This window comes from Cylas formicarius, unplaced genomic scaffold (assembly GCF_029955315.1).
Source record: "Cylas formicarius isolate icCylForm1 unplaced genomic scaffold, icCylForm1.1 PGA_scaffold_10__41_contigs__length_53128322, whole genome shotgun sequence".
Classification (NCBI taxonomy): Eukaryota; Metazoa; Arthropoda; class Insecta; order Coleoptera; family Brentidae; genus Cylas; species Cylas formicarius.
The window spans coordinates 18,917,675-18,931,083 of NW_026844214.1; the positions used below are offsets into that span (position 1 = coordinate 18,917,675).

General features: G+C 32.0%; 1 protein-coding gene across 2 annotated transcripts in view; it reads left to right on the plus strand.

Moving 5' to 3' along the window:
- The window catches only part of LOC132702325 (uncharacterized), a 96,893-nt gene that overhangs the window by 42,596 nt on the left and 40,888 nt on the right, over nt 1-13,409 (plus strand). The gene's annotated exons all lie outside the window — the stretch shown is intronic.

Genomic DNA, 13,409 nt, shown 5'->3' on the forward strand with positions numbered 1-13,409 from the left:
GTTAGAAATTCGATTTATACAAGCAAATATAACTGGAACTGTGTTTGTGAAATTTTTCGTATTCATTTTAGATTTTGTAGCACTCATTAGTAGTAGAAATGAGTTTGAATTATACCAATTATTGTCCATAAGTTATCCATTGACAGAACAAAAGCAAAGCAAGATAGTAGTGCATTACAAAACAAACAAAAAAAGATTGAAAAAGGAAAAACAATGAAATGAGTATACAACTTTTCATATATCAAATTTGTATCTTGGTTTAATAGCAATGCTTAGTTGGTGAACAGTTAACAGGGTATCAATTTTATATGGCGCATATTTCATAAATTTTCTTTAAACATTTTCAACCGCCTTTAGATTAGACCTAACATAAGAGAACAGAGTTCCTAAGGTAAATAAAATAAATAAACTCTAGATGCTTTCTTTTTAATGTTCCAAAAATGTCAGTTTAAATAAAAATTTTGAGCCCTGCTCACCTAAACCAAATGGTTGAACATTCTTATAATTTTTTATTTGCTGTGCATTGGACAGATAATATTAATTCAAATAAATAAATAGATAAACACCTGATAAGTAATCGTATATTAAACAGGTCAATTAGAAATGATTCACTTGTAGTCGATCTAACAATTATTATTGATAAGAAAGCGCAGAAAAGGCAGTTGGCTCCTGACATCAACAAAAGCGAACTGAAAAAAGTTCTAAACCAAAACTTAACGGTCGAGCTGATTTGGTGTATTTTGCATATACCCCACCATTTTCTTATGTTTCGCAGCTATTGTCGACCAGGTCCTCATCTGGCTTCCATTTTTTTACAGTATTTAGAGTAACTGTACTAATAGTCCTCAATTCATTTTAGCGTCCCCATTTAGAGTGCCTAAGTCTCATCACCATATAACAACCGCACGTGTGTGGGTATGCAGTGCGACAAACCTATTTTTGATGGATGCTTGGCAATGTTTCGTATTAACCGTCACTCGAACCATCATTCATCAGTCAGCGATAAAATTATTTCAAAGAAAATCCTGTCTGCCGCCAAGTGTACGTTTTTCTACCAGAACTTGACCGTAAAAGAGAATTAAACATCCTTATTTTAAAAGTTTTTGAAATGCTTCACTCGCGATATTCACTTTCAATGCGGTCATGGAAACTATCGATTACTTCTCCACTCCACGCCACTAGCGCAAATTCTGAAATAAAACGGGTTTTATTTATCACTTTTTTATTGCGGCACTGATACCATTGCTGTGAATGAGTTAGAGTTAGCCGTTAAGTTCAAATCTCCAAAACGTAGATTTAAAGAAATGATTCCAATAGCTCTCTGATGTTTCGTTTGTTTCATTTAGTTGAATTTAAAATATGACCCAGAAATGCTTTTAATTATACTATTTTTTCTCCATTTTCTTTTCCAAGAAGACAAGTAATTAAAACTTTTCTCAGTTTGAATTGAATTAATATGCTTATTCGTAAAGCACCATAGACATTGGATGTAGCCCTAGTCTTATCAGTTTTTCCGTGTTTCTTAAACAATAAGTGCCGTATCTTTTCATTGTGCTCAAAGATTTTCCTAAAATGTGGAGTCTATAGATAACCGTTGGTAATAGCGCATCCGAAAAAAAAACAACCTATTCATGCATATCTAAATTGATTGGGAGATTTTGAAATAAATATATATATATATATATATATATAAATATATATATATATATATATATATATATATATATATATATATATATATATATATATATATATATATATATATATATATATATATATTAAAATCTCAAAATTACTGTAGCCTACTCTGATGATGTATATCTCGCAAACGAAACATCGTATAAAATTTTGGTTAGTCGTATTTTGTTTAGCGTACCCAAAAGTTTCTACGTCGAAATCTAAAACCAGCGAAAACGATTCCCTTGAAGACGAAACGTCGTATGATATTTTATTGTCCCCATCGTATTCCTCGTCCTCAAAAAACTCCCGTAACCCCCCCCCCCCCCCAACACCAAATAAATTTTGCGCACCCTCAAATTCTCGAAATTCCGAAATCGGTATTCTGATAATGGATTATTCGAAAACGAAACACATGTGAAATTGCTCATTTTCGTCAATAACGCGTTCATATATACCTTAATCCACCTCTGGCCTTTCTAGTGCGAAAAGTCATACCCCTTCACGCGTTTCTCCGTATTGCATTCTTAATCCGATGGAACATATCCAACATAAATTAAGAAGAATGACTAGAAAACTGTAATATGTTTAATCATAAATAATATTCAACGAAAATACCTTATTACCTGATTGAGTCTATTATTTCGTCGCGTACTTGAATAGCAATTATCAAAACTAAAATATACTTTTCCAAAAGTTAACTTTCTCTACGTTTGTCTCTACGACTGACACTGAATGCCTACAAACTCATCACGATAAATTCTGTATCAAGGAGTGTGCACCGGGCCTAATAAAAACGGTATTCTCGATGCGGTTACATAATTAACCGGACATCGTTATTATTTATCCATTGTCTAAACAATGGATCTTTCTCCTCTTCGCAACCCAACGTGGACTCTACTCATTGCTTCGTGACCTAATAATAGTTTCATTTAAAGCCGGATTTATGTTAGCGCTAAATAAGACAGTTTACACGCACTGAGGGGTATTTTAGTGTACAAGAATAAGAAATTTCAGGCAACTTACCAGGTATTTTAGGACATTATGGGGTCTATAGGGGAATTTCAAAGAATTTTGTGGCATTTAAAGGATTAAATCGGGAACAAAATGAAAATGCGTGATGAAAAATACACAAACAATTTTAAATTATTTTTTTTTAGGAAAATGTCTATAGCCATAGAAAGAGGATGTACTATTATTATATTATTGTGATTAACATTAAGAAAATTGCTGCAATTGTTTCAATACCTCTGGCACCGTAAATTTTGGATAATGTAACAATATGTAACAGTACCCTTTCGTCATTTTTAACTGTTGATAAACACTTATGTCGTACACCAAAGCAAGAAAATAGTAATTAACAATTTGACAATTGATTATCCCAACAAAGGTGTCCAAATTTTGATGAAGAATTATGTTAATTTGTTAAAATGTTTTTTTTTATAATATACTCTGCAAATAATTTGTTGTTTTTTTCTATTTTGAACGATTTTCTTTTAATTCCATATTTTCTATGTTAACGTGATGTTTAGCAAACACTGAAAGAAAATTTAAATTATTTAATTAAAATGAATACGCCAAAAGACAAAAATACAAAAATGCAGTTTAATTAGCACATGAAATCAAACATGAATTGAATTTAGAACGAACACAAAAAAAATCATTACAATAATTGCTTTTATATGACAACATTTATATTCACTTAATAAACTCTAGTATTCTTCGCGTAATGAATGCATATGCGTCTGGAATTAAAGGGGCAAAGGCATCGTCAACACGATTCGATAATTCGTTTCTGATTTCTACAAGCCTAGAATCAGTACGAAGTGAATCCAAGTGCTACAAAGTGATTTGAAGTAAATAAAACCAAAAAATGTCAAAATCAATGCTAACTAGAAAGAAAGAAAGAAAACCGTTGCCAGCAGGTATACTGAAAGGCATAGAAAATCGATGTATTTGGTTGGTAAATTCTGGACACCTGCAATCAAGGAATTTTGAAAGACTGGTTCTTGGATTTCTTTTTACCATACAATTACGACCAGTCAAAAATGTCAAAAAGTGTTAAAAATGTTACATTTTTGCAAATTTATAAAGTAATTGAGATACCAGGGAAAGTTTAATTAGTGTACCATTATATTTTCTCAAAAATCCGAAAATGAATTAATATACCGGATTTTGACGTAACACTGACGTCGGCCGCCAACGTCATATGGCGTACTTATTAATTACCTAATTTTGGCTGCCGACTTCAATCTAAATTGAAGTACGAACGACATCAAAAATAGTTTACCAAAAATCTTAGGTAACAGGTTTTTACTTTTTTGTGTATATTGGTACACCAAATTAATCTAGAAAGATATCGACAAACAAATTCCTGAGTGAAATATCCTTGCGACCGAAATTTTGCTGATAATAGTATATTATGCAACGAGTGGGGTAAACGGCATTTGACTAGTTTATTTGACACGAGCGGAGCGAGTTTTTAATAAACGAGTGGGTTAAAAAGTTGACCGAACGTCTTGCCTACTATACTTTTTCTACGACCGTTAGTTTTTGGGTACATTTTCACAAAAAACCACGAATACATTTACTGACATGACCGTTAGAATCCACAACGTCAAAATTCAAAGCGTGGGAAATATCTCCGAAAACATCCGATTGCTCCAAAATCCGTGCGGTAAAATCCCGGAAATGTCCGAAGTGGCTCGGATTCAAGGGAAACGAAACTGACGTGGTAAAGTGACGCTAGATCGGTGGGTAATTAGGTATTTTACAGACAGGAGTAGAAAAACATGATTATGATAGAAAGATAAAAATGCGTTGACTTTCAAATAAATTAAAAAATCGTGTTATTTTTTTAATTGGATTGATTGCAAATAACTGAAAGATAAAAAACGCTAATTTGTCTAATGGTGGTCCCGTCTCCTCGGGTCCTGCATCCAAAAGAAGGCGTAATTACTAAATGTCCCCAATTTTCACTAGTACGGACCGCTGATTAATCAAAATACCAAGGAAAATCACCATTTGAATTACTTCGATTTCAACGACATATGATTTCAAGTCTACATATGCTGTGACTATTGATGCGCTTAAAGGATGGCCGGCATATTTGAAAAACGAATGAAAAATGGCATAGGAATAAGATCTAACGTTTAAATAAATTTTGTTTAGAGTATGATGACAAAAAGCTTTTGCAGAAAGCGAGGTCCTATTGCATCAGTTTCAATTGAATCTACTGCAGAAATGGATAATGCAAATCACGTCTTTGAATTGTGCCTTCAAAACAATTTGAAGTGAAACTTGTTTGTTCTCTAGAGAGACTTTATTTGAAAAACCAATACAATCTTCGCTTATTAACTTTTTCTTCAAGGTTTAAGACCTTGATGAATCCATAACGGCACCCAATTGTTAACCAAATCAACTACTTTTTTATCCAAAATTGGTAAATGAAAAATAAAAGTACCAGCCTCAATTAACATAAGAAAGGTACAAATATTTTTACTAAAACTAGAGAGTAAAATAATTAGTCACCGACCGAACGATTGGGCAACAATAACTTATTTGCAGTCAAAAATTGATTGGTCCATGACGTCAGACTAACTTCGTCGTAATGCACGTCTATGATTTTAGGTATTATTGACTTATAAATTGGCGTTTACACTTCACTTAAATAAAAAGACCCAAATAATAACCAAATGCAATCGGAATAGGTAAAGATGTGGCCAGGATACGATATTATTATTATTATTTACAATTATTTTATAAACAATAGTATCATTCATACTGTACAGTGCGGCTTCAGGAAATATTTTGGTACTTCGATATAATCAGTGCATGTGACAAAAATATGGTCAGCATATTGGTAGTTTTAGATTTTTCAAAGGAAGTTGACACCATTAATCACAGTTTGCTTATAAGTAAGTTAAAGTTTTATAGTTTCTCATTGCTCTTTTTGGTTTATACTGCTGACATTTTGAACTCCGTTCTGTAGAGTGGGGTACAGGCATTTGCCGATGACACGCAGCTCTATTGTTGTTTCGATGCTGATGACTTTTTTAAGGCGGAGTCTAATATAAATTAAACCCTACGAAATCATGCGCCATGATTTTCGGAAGGAAAAACAAAACTATGCCTTTAGTCAGTAGACTTAATATTAAAGTTAATGACACTAAATTAAAATTTGTAACTACTGTATTGGTTTAAGGGACATTTAAAATCTATTTTCAAAAATATCTACTGCTCTCTAAAGATGCTTTATAATAACAGGCATGTACTAGGTAAACGTTTGAGATGAAACTTTTGTTTAACTTTAATTATTGTGATGTGGTCTTGGTTCATGAGAGTCGAACCCGAATACAAAGAGTTCAAAACTCATGTCTCCAGTTTGTTTATGTGATCCGAAACTTTCATCATACTTCTCATCTTTATAGCGATATAAATTAGGTGAGAATGGATGCTCGTAGAGATCTACATTTTAGTTATTTTTTAATTAAAATTATTAAGGAACCCTTTCATTCGTTATTCCGTTATAACTTACATAATTTAAATATTAGAAGTACTATGAAACTTACAATGCCCCACCATCGGACCGCCATGTTTCGTCGTTCTTTTTCGTATAACGCAGTGCGCTGTTACAATTCAATACCCAAACACTGTTTAAGTCTCAATGTTAAAACATTCAAATACACATATAAAAAATTATGTTAATTTTTTTCATATTATAAAACTGTTTATGGTTTTTATAAGATTGTTTTTATATAGGCTCTGACCCTAAAAAGCTTAAATTTTTATTGTTATGAATTACTCTAATGCTTAATATCTAAAGTTGAATGTCTTGGTTAAAAATGCCAACGTCCGGTTCAGTAGAGTAGCTTTTACATTTTTATTTAATTTATTGTAATATACTATTGTTGATTATACATTACACAATATAAAATCCATTTATTATAATTATTATTGTTAATACTATTATTATTATTATTTATAAAAACAATTTTTGTATTGTATTAGATTGCAACCTAATTTCAGTGTGAAACGGAAACAGACAAATAATTCCCGCCAACTTTAGCCTCAATAACGACTTCAAAATTTTAATTATGAATACAGTTTTAACGCTATTATTATAATATTTATTTTAAAAATGAACAGCCCCGCGTGTTTTCTTTGGCGATTGTTGACATGGTGCGGGCGCGAGGTTAGCTGCCCACCGGAAAACCCGTTTTTCACACGACCCGTCGACGTTCCTCGAACGTTAATAATTTACGCGCGGCCTTCGTTCCCACAGGTACGAAACTTTGTATTTCATTATAACGGACTCGCCGGAACGTCTAACAAATAGTTCACTGATTCGAATAATAGTTTAATGTAATTTATGTGTAAAGTCTCCGTTTAGTGGATTGTCACTTTGGTCTGGTTTTATGCGCTGCCGCAGATTTTCATTTAACAGGTATACCGTGTTCGAAACTGAAACTATCTAGTTAGCTTCGGAAATTTGGGTGAACTAAGTAATGGACGTCGTCGTCGGGAAACGCGATATACAAGGACGTGCTATAGCTAGTTAGCGGGGAAAGGTTTCTAGTTAACTAAATTGAATATGGCGAGTCTGGTTACGACCGTGAGGTAAATAATTAAGACTATGTGATGACGTAAAATACAAAGACAAATCGGTGTGTTGACAGCTCGAGTAGAAAAGCGAGAAAATAATAAAATGTAAATTTGCAATGACAGGGATTATTAAACCTTGTTTACCACTCAGTGGTTGTACCGTAAAGTTAAAATAAATTGCAATGATGAAATTACGTATTGTGATTTTAAGACCTACACACCTCGAATCCTTTCTTAATTAGGGACAGACTAATTTGCATACAACAAAGGAGTTTTTATTGAATGAAAGTAATATGACGTTACTTTATAAGTTATTTTATTAAAATAATCAATACACCGAACTGCCTAATTGCCACTCTCGGAACTCTTGACAATCATCATAGGTACAATAAAACGCATATGGAATGCATTTTACAGTTCAATATTAATTTATAACTTCCTCGCATTAGAGCATAGACATACATATTTATAACTATGAATGTAGTAACAATAGATCCTTTGCGTCGCAATGACAGACAAGCTAAATGCACTCCCAATATGAATCTAAATCTGTATTTAAACATAATTCTCGAGGGCTGTAATTGGTATGTATTTAATGCCTGCTTTGGCAGTTTGTATCAATATTCTGTAGCCAAAAGGCACATCTTTGCTTTAATTGTAAAGTAATACATCATATCCACATTTGTGATAATTTTTACTTACGTCGAGTACTTTAAGGTGCCTCGGATTTTACGTGCCAGTTTATAATTTCTTTTTTAACCGGTTTTACATCTTGGAACAAAACTATGCCAAATTAAATTAAAAGTGAAACTACTTATAAACTTAGGGACACGTTAGCGATCTAGTTGGAAAATATTCCAAGAAATCTATATCTTAAGGTTTATCTTGGTAAAGAAGATATAATATTTCAAAAAAATACTGACGGAATTATTGTGAACCCTTTTATAAAGCTCCGATGGGATGTCCGAATCGGTTGAGGTTTCAAAATAAATAAGAACTAAAAGTTCAGATCTTCACGAAATTATATATTTTGACATGACAATTGTTTCGACAACTTTATCAAAATAAAAAGTTTTATGCTTAGTTTTTGAACTTATCGTTCATTTAATGATGTCCTCCCCTCATCATCAATTTGTTCGTCAAATTAACCTTCTTCGGGACACGAAAGAACTAAATCATTTAAGAGAAAATCCCTACGAGGCAGAATTAAGCGTAAAAAAAGTAGCGTCAGTCTAGTTCTCTCCCCGGCCTCCATATTTCATTCCCGAAACGGACTCGCCATATAAATTACATTAGGCCTCATTTACGTGATGTTTATATTCCCCGGACGATTACACACGCAAGATTTAAATGATTTTTATTTTAGAATTCGGATTTGTTCGCGGCCGCCGACATTTAAACTTCAAAACGAAAACGTTTGCCAAATTATTATGGAATTTTAATGTCTACTAACGGTGCAGATATTAATCGTCCAGATTTATTAGGCTTTTGTAGCCTTTGATGGTAAATGATATTCGAAATCGGTTGCCAAGCCGTCACCAGCATTTAAATGCTCTTTTTGTAGGGGGCATATAAATGTGAGCTTTCCGAGTTTTATCCCGATGGATTTCGATAACACGGTAGGGTGCCATTTCTGTTGAAAATTAAATGAGCTTCAAACGGGATAAATTTCACCCGAAAAGGTCCGATAAAGTGTAATGAAATACACCACCCACTTAAAATTCGTTCCATCCAAAATTTAATCGAATTTAAATACGATTTCAACTTTTGTTTTTTTGTTTAATTCGAAGTGTTTTCCCATCGATCATTTTTTTTCAATTTCCTTTGAAATTTTTCAAAAATTATTTTGTTGCTCAATCGGAAAAGTGTCGCGATCGTCAAATTAATAGCTGTTTTTATCTTACGTAAGTGGGCATTCTGTGAACAATTGCTGATGTTATTTTGGATTTGAGCTTAGAAGTTTTTAATTGGGAGTACATTTTATCACGTGATATCTTCGGGACATTATTAGTATATTGTGCAACAAATTTGATAAGCACTATTTTAGTCGCGAGTTTTACTTTAACAAACTGCATACTGTCCTTTTTCTACCACTAACATTTTGGCAACATTTTTGCAACTCGGCACGAATACATTTACTGAGTGACATGTGACGTGGCCATCAGAATTGACAAACGTCCATGGCTACAAATACCGGAAACGTCCAAAGTGGCTGACGACTGTGGGCAACGAAGTTGACCGGTTAAAGTAACACTTTCCGGACGCCTGGTCCATACAAAATTGAGCATTTTAGAGTTAGGGAGCAAAAAAATGCATTTATTTCCTTCAAAAATATTTAAAATTCCACTAAAAAATCATTATTAATTAGGTAAATACTAACTAAACTAACAAAACTAACCAAAAGTATTTATATAACCCTGATTTATTTTTAGAAGTTTTGTAAATAGTATTACAGGTGCCTGTAGCAGTTTCTTTGAAAAATTTCGGATATTTACAACTCGGCAACTTTAACTAGCCTAACCATACTTCAAACTTTTTGTCATTTGCAATTGCCCTATTAAGAATTATATCTATAAATCGCAATAAAAGCAAATGGATGTCCCCCTACATCACAAAGTTATTCAGTTCTGTGCCTGGTATAGAAAAGTTTCTGACTGGGAAATACTGAATAGTAAAATGAAAATTTTCTTGCAGGCGGAGCTTCTTAAAATTGCCATAGATACCCTCCATAAAACTAGACCAAACCAAAGTTCACTTTTATTTTTATTTATTTATTCGAAAAGCTTTTCCTTATTAAATAACATTAATCAAAAATCCGCGAAGTAGATGCCTGAAAGATGAAATAACAACTAAACCCCCAATTATAAAAGTACAAATATCAATTATAGCAAATGAATATGTAAGAGAATCGTTTCCATTTATAATTTCTCTTAATCTGAAACTGTGGTATTAAAGATATTAAAAGCGCTATAGTTCATTAAAAAATTGTAGATATAAGTGAACTTATTATATGGAAAATTAAAAAAGTCTTAAAATAATAACAATAAACGTACTTACTTACCTACTGTTCCTTATGATGAAAATGATTTTATGGTACCTGCCTAGTTATTCTAAAATATAATCTAAACATTTATTACATTCATTGTCTGTGAGGGTATTGAATTGAATTTTTTTCTTTTGGTTAGATAAAAAAACAACATTAAAACTCTAAACATAATTAAACTCCACCTAACTGAAACATATCTCGAAACCCGTTAACTAATACCCACACTTTTGTAATTCGTTCGGAACTTTTATTTTCAAAAATTTTAAACGAAGAGAGTGTGTTTTTATTGTAATAACATAAATGAATTATTATTAAACTCTTCTTTTAAAGAATAGAGACATGCAGTTTGCTGATTTAAAATGGATTTCAAAACAACTAATTTATGAAACAAAAAAACCATACAAGTTGGTATTTGTAGCAGGGATAGCATCTTCAGTGACCTAGATCTTGTTGATCCCACAAAATATTTAGTTCTAAAAAAATGTTACCGATTCGTAACAAATATATCGCGACATTAACAAATATTAAATCCAAAACAAATGCTCAAAAACATACCTTCAATTTGAGTTTTGTTTTCACTCGAGCCTTATTTTTTAACCGCCATGAAATTCTTCTTTGTCTCGAACTTATTTTAGAAGGAAAAGTAAAGCTTAAGGTTCTCAACTGATAATAAATATTTATGTCGACCAGGCAGGTAATATCTAAGCGCTTAATAAGCTATCACGAAAAAAAAAATAAAAAAAAACTTTAAAACCCTATTAGTTTTTGCAATTATGTGGCCAATTTTTGAACTTTGACCTTCAATAATTAAAAAATTATGAATGAGTTAAAATCATTGCAGAACAAAGTTTGTGGAGAATCAAAAATTGATTAGATTCTTTCGCTTAACATATACCGGGTTAGTAAAATGTACCGGAACACTTAAATATTCCCAAAACTAACACAGCTAGGCGATAAAATTCCTGGGGGTTTTTGAACTTGCAGAATTCAAAAATGCCAACAGCAGTGTTGTCAGATTTACCAGTTTTACATCACAAGCCTTAATTTTATTATTTTAAATGGTATGGATTTAATTATTAAGCTTCGGCAACACCGCTTTCCAGTTAAAGGTACCGTAACGCTTAAATACATCCAAAACTGCCCAAGCTGGAACGATAAAATTCATAAATTTCAAACAACAATACACTTCTAAAGTTTTCTATGTTCAAAAACCTTCAAAGGTATTATATGTATTGCCTTTACTGTTAGAAATTTTGACATATTAAAATTAGATAATTAAATTATGGTGAATAAGGTGAAATTACTAAGTACGTTGGGATCATAATTGATCAAAATCTCAACAGGCAGGACCCTAAGCATTACTAAGTGTAGTTGTATATTATTGTAGATAAGACAAGGCAAATACCTACAACTTGTACATTAAATACTACAAATAAACAAAATACAAAATTTCTGCATATATTCACTGATTACTCAGTACATTTCAAATTTTTCTGATATATAGAATGTATAGCTCAACGATAGCCTCTTCATTTCCTTTTTATAAGTTGGAAGAGTGTGGGATTTCACTGACACTTAACAAATTAAAGATTTTTCAACCAAAATGATAACACGTCATTATAGTATACTCATGATTATGTTTATTAATGCTTACAAAAACAATACTAACTACTGCATTATAAGTACTGATTAATGTGTAGTAGTATCTATATATCAATCCAGTTTTTGTGTATATTACCAGGAATAGGCTTCTGATCTGGATTGTTTTACATGAGATCTGTATTTATCCTCTAAAAGTTATTTAAAAAGTCACTACTATGTCCCTCTTCGTTGACTTTTTCAGAAAGTCTGTTAAAAATTAAATTTAATTTTGATATATTGAAAATTTTTGAGCATCTCTCATTATCTTGAACCCAAAAGAGATAAACAACAAAATAGACCTTGCCAAGTCGGGACACTTTTTATTTGGTTTTCATTTTTTATTGTTTCTTTTTCTTTTTTTTACTATTCCATTCTGGATATTTATTTAGTGAAACTTGTCATTTGTCAAAAAGAAGTAAAAATATTTACATTTGGCAACGTTGCATTGGACTGTACGAACTACGTCTTTAAGAACATTTACATAATAAGTATTCTAGAATTTTTGTTTAGCGCAATATGCATTAACGCTTCTAATTTTTACGTAAACGGTTGGCGGGGCTTATTTTAAAAAATAAACCAGACCACGCTTGCTTTATTTATCCTCTTTGCCTATCAAGATTTCCGAAGAGTTAATCCCTGACAAAATTATAAACAGATGCTGATCTACCATGTAATCAAAAGATAAATCTGCCCTCGCTAATGCTAGCTTTCCAAACAGAGTTTATTTTTAACGCGCAATACTTTCAATTTTATGCGCGCGCGAGTTTAGCGACGCCTAGCGGCAACATTAAATTCCCGTAAACGTTTTCGAAATAAAATACGGCGGTAAACCGCAAGGGTGCCCCTATGTTTTTTTTTTATACGGAAACCCCAAATACCGCAATGGATCTAAATTTAGTGCAGTAGTCCGTTTTTACATCACTTGAGTAATAAATTTATTTTTTTTTCTAAAATTCTAAACATCCTGTCTAAGCATCACAAGGGATTATGTATTTAAGTGATTGATGACCCCACATTCCATTTACATCATTTTTGGATATTTATTTGGTAATTATCTCCATTTTTGGTAGTTGTAATAAGCCCTATCTATAGAATACAGAGAAATAAGTAGTTTTTTTTTTATTTACTAGTAGAAAATAAACTCTTTTAACTTTGTACCAGTTTGTACCAGAAGTGTTATGAAATTAATAAAACCCTTAGACTTTAGGGCAAATTGATTACCAGTAATTCCAGATTTGCTTTAAATAATCAGATGTCATTATATTTCTCCCATAAGGCTTCGTTTAGTATTTAGTCAAGTAAAATTCTGATATGGGACGAAATTACAAGAGCTACAGCAGTAGATACTACATAATATTGCTAAATATCAAAATGCGGGTCAAGCTTAAGACAACAAGGACAAAACGAGTAAGACACTCTATTGATAAATAATTTCCAAACT